The sequence below is a fragment of the Calonectris borealis genome, chromosome 1, assembly GCF_964195595.1.
Source record: "Calonectris borealis chromosome 1, bCalBor7.hap1.2, whole genome shotgun sequence".
Taxonomy (NCBI): domain Eukaryota; kingdom Metazoa; phylum Chordata; class Aves; order Procellariiformes; family Procellariidae; genus Calonectris; species Calonectris borealis.
In genome coordinates, this window is record NC_134312.1 from 54,755,642 (window position 1) to 54,766,722 (window position 11,081).

Sequence of the window (11,081 nt, forward strand, 5' to 3'; positions counted from 1 at the left end):
GGGTGGATTAAAACAGAGATTGCAGAGCTGGTCTTTCACTCCTTCATTAATCCAGTGCTGGACACAACAAACATCCTTAATTACTCCCATCAGTCCTGAAGCCTCACACGCAGCTTTACCAATGCACCACAATCCTGACTTTCAAAATCCCTAGCATTTCAGTTCATGACTGGATGCAGTCACAGGTCAGCCGCTCCCCTTTCATGAGACTCAAAGCAGGTCACTGGCCTGTGCTACAGCCCTTTACCGCTCCTGGTAAGTCTGCCCATGTTGCAATCCTAAGGATGCCCCAGGGCTCTGCTAATGGGTACCTGAAGTCCAACCTCTACTGAGCAATCCTCAATCAGCCCTAGGAAAGTCCATCCGTCCTACTGTACCACGTTTTACTATTTCTGACTTGGAACACCTCCTGGTTTGGGCTAACACAGCAGTCCAGGATAACACCTTCCTCTGCAATCGTCATGCTCCGGGTTTGGGATGACGGTGATGTTTGAAGAGCAATACTGCTAAAATTCTCAACAAAACCGTTCTGGAATTTACTGGTGTTTCTTTCCACCCACAGTCTGTTACAGACCTTAAATGCGCGCTCCACAGCTTTACTGAAGCAGATCTGCTGTTCTCCTCTTCAGAGATTAAAATGCATTTAATAATTATTAAATGAAAATTAAACTCTGGAGCAATTGAACTTCCCCGCAATCTTTCATAGCCACTTTTACAGCTGGCTTAACCTCTGTACTGAAGATCTGGAGACTGTTCTTTTAAAAGCTCAAATGGGGTCCTCAAGAGGCTTTGAGATCCTCTAGGACAGAAAAGCTACTGAAGTCTTTTTGTTGTTGCTAAAGAAAAAAGCTGTGCGTCGCAGATCAAATCTGGAAAGGCACAAGGTGTCCCAGACAGCACCAATTGCTGTCTTGGGGATGTATCCTGGCAAGTGGAGGCAGGGATGTCAGAGGAGCCTACCTCCAATCTGGCCTTCTTTACTGTATTTTCTAATGGGAAGATTCCTGTACTATTCCTTCTCCACCCCCTCACTCCCAGGCTTTCACTGGGGCCCTGACTCAGACACCCGGCTCACTAGCACGTAATCAAAATGTACATCCAGGGAAAGTGACTTGACGCCTGCAGGATCTCAGCTAGCTTATTCCATCACTGCTTGGAAAACGGCCATGGCTTGGAATGCCAATGTCCACCCCCAAAAAGCTTCTCTCTCTTTTTCTGAGCCCCCACAGCCCCTCTCGGCTACTAGGTTATGTGTAGGCACTTAGGCTTCCCACAGAAGAGAGCAGCAGGGAGTGCAGGGAGTGCCGCTTCCATCACCTACCCTGGAGGTGAAGAGATTTAATCAAGTGCTTTCCACAGAGCTTAGGGCTCCTAGCAGTGATGATGGAGAATAATGAGTTTCTTTCCTATCATTAGGAGGTTCTCACAGAGGCTTTCCCTGTAGTGATGACACCCTTCAGGGATACAGGTGCATCTGCTGGACTCTGCAGGTACCTGCTCTGACCCCATGCACAGCATTCACCTTCAGGCTCTCTCCTGCCCACACTAAGGCCATGGTTTCTCTTACATCTCTGTCTTTTTAGGGTGACATCCAAGCTAGACTGAAAGACCTCAAATGACAAGGAACTTACTGTCCCTAAACTGCCCCACTGGCTAACCAGCCTCGCAGTTCGGAGTGCACACCCTATTTCTAGATGGCTTTCAACTGCCAGCCACTGAGGTGACTTCTGTGTTAGTAAGCTAAGCAGCTCAGGCCATGCACTCAAGCCCTGACATGCAATTTTCTGCATTGTTAAACTGTTAGTAGTTGCTTCGTGGCAAGTTTTGGCTTGTGGCAACTAGTACTCTCCTAACAAGTGCAGGGCTGAGTCTGACACCACAGGTCAGGGCATCATTCCCAACAGGTGATTTGGGCAAAGATACCTTCTTTGGGGGAGAAGAAATTTTATTCAGAGGGATGCTGTGCCACTTGCCCTCAGGTTCAGAGAACTGGCCCTAGATCACTTTATTTACTAGTGTAGGTGTAACCTAGATTTCTATAAGACCTTTTCTGCCAGCATTGTTTACTATTAGAAATCTCTCTCCCAACTGAAGTATTTGTAGACTGTGATTAAGTAAATTCTTAACTTTCTCTTATATAAACTACATTTTGAGTCCTTTCCAGTTTTCAGCATCCTTTGAGAAATAAAAAGAGGAAAACAGAAGATAGTATTCCAGTATGATCTCACCAGCCATGCCTGTACTCCAGGTGCTTCCCAGCTTCCCTTCACCTTATGAGCATAGCACAAGGCAGAAGTCCTCCTGTCCTCACCTGTGTACCTCATTTCCAGGGTCAGGAATCCTACAGGTGTGGGCCAACTGGAAAATACACTAATCTGGTCCCTGACATGAGCTCTCAGGGGACCAAGAGTTTAAAGGATGCCAAGTTACACTTCTGCTGCTCAGCTTAGACACAGAGGTTAGTGGGACTGAAAAAATGAAAGTGTCCCACTTGCTATTCCCCTTACATATTTAGGAGTGATGTCTTTTCTAAATTGTTGGGGGTTTTAGCCTAAAGATTATTTACCATGATGCCCATATCCTCTATAGTGGCACTGTGTTCTGGGATACTGTCTCCAATCTTCCTGGCACATCCCACATACACGCTTTTCTACAAGAAGGTAGCCATGGCATTTTTTTGTTGAAATGCACTCAAAAGATCCATCTCTGCCTGTGCAATTTGAGCTGACCTTGTTGTTGTTGCCCCCGCCCCGCCGCTATTATTCGTGTGACATGCAAATATGCCAGCAATTAAATTTTTCTGATAAATGAGTTCAGTACCATCAGGCTAAAACTTTACCTCCACAGGAACCCCACTAGAAGCACTTGCTGATAACTGGACCCGCCCCTGGCAGGTACTTTATGAAGTCTAACCGTTGATAAGCTTTCAAGCCATACAATAGAGGCTGTGTTGATTATCTTTGCTTCTAACCCGCCCATCCACAAGAAGGCTTTTGCATCACAGCCCAAGGACCCTTACATGCCATGGTCTTGATCATTACATCATAATGCAAAAATAACTGTACTACAAATGAAAGGATGGTTTTGCATGTAAGGCATTGCTCTTGAACACAGTTCCAAGCTCAGCTGTACACGTCTACAGAAACGCCACTCCACCACTCTACCTCTCATCTTTATGAGAACAGCAAGGCTCAGTCATTTCTGTTCACGGGGATGTTGGCAGCACCAAACCACTGCAGGGCACTCAGTGACAGAAGTTAGGTGAGCACGTAGACAGTGTCACCCCGTCGCTACGCTCGCACTCATGACTTGGGGATACACTGATGCAAGCACTGCACTGTTGCAAAACAAATATTAAAGAGTTTCAGCCTCATCAGCCCTCTGGTGTGACACAGATGTCACTGTGCCTCAGCACAATTGTCACCACCTTGCTAGGCAATCATCACAACATGGTAATGACCTGTCAATATATGGCAGGAAGGTCACAAGGCCAAATCTTCAGCAGCAATCTCCAGGACTTCTTTTGTAAAGCTCCCCTTGGCTGGGTAGCTGAGGAAACAAAGATTTTCTCCAGAAAGCAGTATTGGCATGGGTAATTAAAAAAGAAAAAAGGGAAAATAAAAGCCTCAGCCTGCTTTGCAAGCACAAGTGCAGTTTGCAACTATGAAGCTGAATTTTCCAGCCATCAGAATGAGTTTTACTCTGTATCTGCCCCTTTTCTCTCTTCCCCCAGACAAATAGTGCACTCTCTGAGTCAAAGGCAAAATTTTAGGGGTTAAATCCAGCCCTCTTGGAAAACACCATACCTGTCACACTGGGAGCTTGTAGTCAGTGCAAAGATTTCCCCTTGAAAAATGACTGGTAACTTCTACTGGGGCACTGTTGGTTAGAGGGACAAGGCTTTGCCTTCAGCAGAGAGCTAGGTGGCATTAAGTGCTGAGCACTGGACAAACCTAAGAAAGCAGGAGACTTACTGTGCTAACCCTTATCTCCAGAAACACCCTTGACATGCAGAATGTTTGTTCACCGTGATTACCTGGGTGGAGAGGTTATTGTTGCTGAAATTATTTACTTTTAAAACCACAGCTATTTGCCTCCACCCTTCTCATGCTGCCCTGTGCACAGCAGCACTAATACACCTTAGCATAACTGGGGAACACCGGGAAGGACCATAAAGAGCGCTAGGAGGATGGCTCCTTGGGGATACATCTGGCAAGAGACAGAGACTTCCACTGGGACCAGTCATCAGCACGAGAGAGCAAAAAAAGTGTCAGCTGCCTCTGCTGTAAGGGCTGCTGGGCAGAGGAGTCCCGGGGAGCAGAGGACACAAGTGAAGTAAGACCGAGTCTGGTAGAAAGGCATCTATTCCTTCCCCTTTCCCTGCCCCTGCCAGATCAGAGGCTGGGGTGAGTTTCAGTTAATCAGATAAATACAGCTTTACAGGCCTCATGCACGGTGCACAGGATGGATGTGCTCTCTCCCATTCCTGCTGGTGGGAAGTAGATCTGGCTCCCTCCTCCCAATGCTCTGTGCATCTCAGAGACTCTTTAACCGTTCCTTCCCAGATGCCTGAAGGCAATGAGCAGCAGACTTGAATGGAAAGGCATGGTTCTGGATATTCTGGTGACTCTACCACCACCACCATACTAACAAGAAACACCTTCGAGTGTAGAAGAGAGATGGAAAATCAGCACTGGGTTACCGTTTAGAAGGAGCCTGTGTTCCCTGAGGTCATTGGCAACACTTGCATTGGTTTTTTATGGTGCAGGGTTACACCCATAGTCTTTGTCCCAGCCAAAGCAAGTTCATTTTCTGGCCTGTAGTGTGTTCTCCTGTGTCCAGTCCAGTTTTGGAGACCAGAACTGATAGGCTAGGCTACCATTACTGGGTTTCCCTTGGGAAGCTATTCCACACACCAACAAAAGTCAGTTGCTAGCAAAGATTTCCTGATATTCAACCAAAAATTTCCTTTCACTTAAACTCTTTCCATTACTCCAGCTATTTTCTTTTGGATCTTCTCCCTTAAGCAGCGTATTCCACTTGCCTCCATTCTTCCAAGACAAAGTTTCATCACTGTATGTGCAAGCCCAGCTTTTCAGGAGATCTGCTTGTCCCAGTCCTGCCCTGCCCTGGTTCCCCCTTCTGTCAAAAGGAAGCACACTGCTTGCAATGCTGGGAGCAAGAGTCAGATTTTCAGAAGTGATAAGAAACCACAATTCCAGAGCAGTCTGTGGGAGCAGCAGCTGTGACCATCTCCAGCTGTCCACATCAGGCAAAGAGCCTACAATCCCGGTGTGACAGGACTGGTTGCCTCCAGAGGCAGGTCTCACTGCTCCTGAAGACAGCCATGTGGTCACCAGCAACAGAATAACCAAGGTGGGAAGGTCAGCATCACACGTCTAGAAATATTCTCCAAAATATCTAAACTGAAGAGTACACAAAAAGAAAATGGCTTCCTTCCAGGCCAACCCTTGCACTCTGAAACAGGGACCCAGATCTCTGTGATGGCCACACTGGTGATCACTACTGCATTTCAGCATCACATTTACCTCTAAGGAGCGTGGTGGCTCATTATAATTCTGACCAGCACCTAGCACGTTGAGGCCCTATCTTCTCAGCATTGCCATAGAGCAAATAACAGCAATAATCATTAGTAATAATATGGTTTGGTTTGTTTTCTCAAACTGTTAGAATAAGGTGTCAGTAAGAGTATTGAGCGTTGTGCTTGTCTTTCATACCAGTGCAAATTTAATCCTAGCGCTACAAAGGTATTCCTTTGGGTATATAAAGCCTTAGGGACACTTTAGCTCTGGGCACAAGCAGCCATATTCCCCAAAATACATGTCTATTCCAGATGTTCTGGTGATTGTATCACACAAAGAAAAATTCTAGCTTAATAAAAGAAAAAACAAGTCACTTATTCCCCAGAGCTATCAACCCCTTGTTCCTTCAGCAGTCTTCTCAGGGAAACAGTCACAACATGTGAGTCAAACTGAGGTAGCATGTAGGCTGAATATGGCCCAGATACGTGCAGATCATTATATTACATTACATTATATAGGACAGCCTAGAAAGCTAAATTGAGTCAGACAAGTCCCTATAAAATGTGTCATGGTTTAAGTCACTCTTGTTCAGCGATTTATTACTATCCTCTCAGCTAAGGTGCACGAGCTGAACAGTTCCTGTACGAAGTGAAACAGGACAGCATAAATCATATCCTGCAATAGTTAACTTTTAAAAAGGTGAATGGATGCCTTTAATCTCTCAGTGGCTGAGAACTGGAAAATTGATGCAGCTCTTTTATAATACGTTCCTCCACATCTTGAGTGCATGTACATACACATACATCTATTCTTCTCAGAATAAGACTCACTTACTTACTTAAAGAGTAAAAATTCAACAACCAACCACGAACGGTTCCCAAATTATACTAACGTAGAAGAACATAGCCTTTCTAGTCTGCTCAGATTTGCAATACAAGAAGGAACATCCAGGCGGATGTTTCCAGGCAAGCAGGCATACAATATGAGCTCAACAATACCTTGGTGTGACGCCAGAAGTTAAGGTAGCTGGACCCATTGGGGTTCTAGGGTCCCAATACAGTGTGAAACACCCGAGGCTATTGCACAGCCAGAACAGTGAGCTCCCCCAGGAAAGGGACAAAGGGACGTGTTACAGGGTGCAGGGAGCTGCTGGCCATTATCAGAACATAAAAGCAGACAGAATCCCATTGGGAAAAAAACAGGACACCCCCTATTGCTTTTTTTTTTTTAAAGGAAAAGACACACCTGCTTCTTCTGTGCCAGGCCTTAAATACCAGACCAGGAGCTCAATGATCTTTGTCCTATTAGTCATGGCAGGGGCATTTACACCAATGATGAGTGTGGTTGCTAGCATTGTAAAGCACTCAGTAATGCAGTCACAGATGAAAGCATATACAGGCTAAGCAAATGCAGAGATAACAAGTAAGTCTCTGCTCCAAGGTATTTAAAATGGAATTACAAATTATCCACCCTCCTGGCAAGCAGGGGTCAGATTACAGCAATTTACTCTAAGTAGGGGGAGGGTGCAAGAGACTTAAAGTTTTATTCTTTGGTGGTAGAAAAGTCACTAGGAGCCTGGGTGAACTGCTCTACATACAAAATGCAGCCCACAGGCCACCAGCTGGACTGTTCAGACAAAATCTGTTGTGGAACCTACACAATGCTTCAGACAGCTTCATTTAACTGTTGCTGTGTATGTTTCACACCACAGAAGAATAAAGTCCCCTTTTTTAATGGCTCTTAAAGTGGGTTTTTGGAGCCCTCAAAACTAGGAAGCCCTAAACCCAAATAACAATTGCCTTGTGGGGAAGAAAGTCTGTATTCTTGAAGCCTGGCACTTGCAAAAGGATGTAGGGGTCACAGGCTTCTTCACAGACTCCCCTTACAAAGCCCCTTTCTGCCATGCCGGCACAGAGTATCTAGACAGAAGGTTACATGGGTTGGATTTCAAAGCAAGGAATGCCAGAAGAGATCTTCCAGCTGTGAATGGCCTCCAGATGTGGGCTTTTCTTCTCCAGGCCTGGGGGAGGGGGTGAGAATGCCTTACGTTTGTCTCATAAAATTAAATGGAAAAACATTGTCTACTGAGGAGGGTGGGCAGGCAGAGAAGGTGGAGTCAGAAACTGGGCAGAACAAAACAGGGAAAAAAAGCAGAACCACAGCTGAAACGGTTCGGGAGACATATCATCTTAAAAGCTGTAGTCTCTGAGTAGAGGTTGGTCATTAAGACATGGCAGACATCAGCAATCAAGGCATTTGAATTAGAAAGGCCAAATAAACCAAAAGGTAGTTTTGTTTGCAGAAAGTATATTCTCTCCCTCCCAGAGCCGTGACAGGATCTTACATTGTGAAACACCCCCGGAGAGGCTGTGGCCAGGACCGCTTGCTGGTTGAAACTGTGCTAAGCCACAACCGACATGTTTCTGTTGCCAGCACCCCAACTGGACTTGTAGCTAGTTATCTTTTCCTCTGCAAAGATTGTCTGTGGACAGTTTATACCTCCTTCCAGATTATTCATGCAAAATTATTCTCCTCAATTGAAATTCGGCCCCAAGCGATGAACCTGTGCAAGCTGGAAAGACCAGCGTCCCTGGGGACAAACTTTACTCTCAGTTATTTCTGCAAATGTTCTACTCACAGTTGCAAATACGCAGAATCCAAATTTCATTGCTGATATGGAACTTGCACTTCCTGCTTGGACAGGTGTAACTGTTTGGATCAGACAGCCAGAGCATATTTACTGCTTGTCCAGCAAGGGAAAACTATGTCTCTTTTCTATCTCCTAAATGTCTAAGGACATCTACTGCCCTGGCAAAGCTAATAGGGAAAACAATGCTTTTCTCATTTTAAAAACATGACCACAATCTTTACTTACTTGCACTCAAAAGTCCCTATTTCTGGTTTATGACGTGGCCTAGCACAGAACATTAGGAATGTCCATAAGAGATGTCAGCTCTCCGTCTGGAAGTTTGCAGTTTTCACCAGCTCATTGCTTCACTTTCCACTTCTCCTGTACTATCTCACCAGCTGTCAGATAATAACTTGGGAAATGACTGTAGCAAAAAAAAAAAAAAGAGTTTTACTAAAAATGCAAGATGACCTGTACTAACTGAGACTGAAGAACCAGTATCTCTTCTCTAGCAGTCTCCAGGTATTAAGGAAAGAAGCATAAGAAAGAGAGGAAGCTAAACTACATCCCATCACCTTCCATCAGCCTGCTGTTTAGGACACTTCTGATGCAAAGGTAGCATCTGTGCTGATGCATTCAGCAGTCACCAAAGGAAATACGCTGCATAGATGTGCCCAACCCATTCGTGCATTGTCTTCCACAACAGTCTGTGGCAATGAGTTCCATTATTCCTTGATGCCTACGTGCAAAAGTTCATAGCTTGTTTGTTTTAAACTTGTCCAATCATTTTATCAGGTGCCAGTAGTTTTTGTGATATGGGACTGTGTGAATGTTCGTTCTTCGTTGACATTCTCTGTCCCATTTGTGATTCCCTTTCAGGCATCTCTTTTCCAAGATTAGCAATCTACGCTTGCCCAGAAACTATCTCCTACTTTTGATCACTGTTGATGTCCTCTCTATTCTTACTAGTGTTTCTCTATGCTTCAAAGGAGTAACCAGAAGCACTCACAACTTTCAAACTTTCAGCAGACCATGAAGTATACAGAGGCATAATCATGTTCTTTGTTTCTTCTGTACTCATTCCTAACATTTCTGTTTGGCTTTTTGACCTCTACAGAGCCTTGAAAGAGTGTTTTCAGCAGACTGCCTGCAATGAATCCAAGATCTCTTTCTCTGCTGGCAGCAGCTGACTTAGAGCTGTTCAGTGTATCTGTACAGCCAGGTTGTTTTCTTCCTCGTGGAATTCCCTTGCGTTTGCTGCCACTGATTTTCATCTGCCAGGGAGTGCCCAGCCACTCAGTGACAGGAGATTTTCTGCAACTCTTTGCACTCAGCTTTAGATCGCCTCTCTAAAATAATTGTGGGCCACAAGTAAACTGTTAACTTGCTGTTGACGTTCCTCTCCAGATCATAAGTGTGTTGAATAGCACTAGTGTTAGCACAGAGCCCTGTGCGGTCCTTCTGATGAGCTCTTTGTCGAGATTGACCATTTGAATTGCTCAGGTTGACACTTGTTTTCTTACCTGTGATCTCCAGAGCTCTCCACAGCCAGGGCTCACCTTTGAGAGTAGTCCAGCGCACAGGACTGCCTGGCACCAGCCTTTTACAGACGCAGTGTGCTCAGACAGCAGGTATGCGAGGACACTCTCTGTGATAACTAGACCTGATTGCTTTAATGGCCTGGACCTTAAATCTAGCAAATACAGGGATGGAACAAACTGGACACAGATGCTTGCTGGTTTCTATGTTGCTGAGTTCCAGGGGATGTGAGGGCTGCATAGGAAAAACAGGCATAATGCATGGAAAAGGTCGGGGCTCTTCACATCAGTGGAGGATGCAGATCTGCACCATCCCTCCCTGCAACTCCTCCCCACCCTTGACTTGGATCGTTCCTGATGTGTCCCTTCACTTTCACTATGCTGATGAAGGCAGGCAAGGATGTCTTGGGCAAGTTTCCACCAGCTGTGAACAAGCCTGCACACAGAAGGATCCTCCTTGAGCCATCCATCAAGAGTGGGATGGATCAGAAAACAGATCAGTGGGCCAAGTGCGGGCACAGCACACCCTCCACTCTCCTCTGCCAAACCACAGGCTTTCTGAGCCAGGATCACTTAGAGGTTTCTCATCCTGATATCCTCTTCTGAAACACGCCAGCTCCTCCACATCCATCCCTCAGACTCCCCCAGATGGGATTCTGACCTGCAAAATGTGTCATTTGCTCCTCTTTGCAGCTGTAAATAATCTCATGGTCATGTGGCCCATAGTTTCAGGTGCCACACTGTCTCCAAGGTGAGAGGGGCCACCTTGGGGGAAAGCAAACAGGAAAGTATCCGAGGCATGAAAATGCTTCTGTGGTTCTTGAGAGAGGAATTTCTCTCACACCCATCCCCTCCCCTCTATTCCTCCCCACTGCTCAGCGCAGCTGAAGCCCAGCAGCAGCAACAGCGGGCAAGTTTAGTCACTCCACCACCTGGGTATCGATTACACCTGCAGGTGGAAACCAAACGATCAAAAACAAGATGTTGGCTTTGCCAGAGGATTCTCCCCAACTCCCAGTTTGGGCCTGGTGCCAGTCCTCACCCTGTTGCATTTCAGCATCCCAACTCTTCCCATGACAGTCTGGCAGGTGTTTATTCAGGCAGAGGCATTTCACGTCACATGTCTTCAGCCTTCATGGAAGGCAGAGAAATTCCAGAGCTGCTTTCCTGAGCAGCATTGAGCAACCCAACACCACTGACAGCCGGGACAGGCAGAAAACAACAGCTTCTTTGTGTCTGGGTCAAACCCTCCCATTACTCCTTTCTGCCTGCTGACATTTCCTAAGATGGCAAAAGGATTTTTAAATTACAGTGACAATCTGGCCTTTCTTGTATGGAGAACTCAGCTTTGCAAATAGCACATGGTACCCA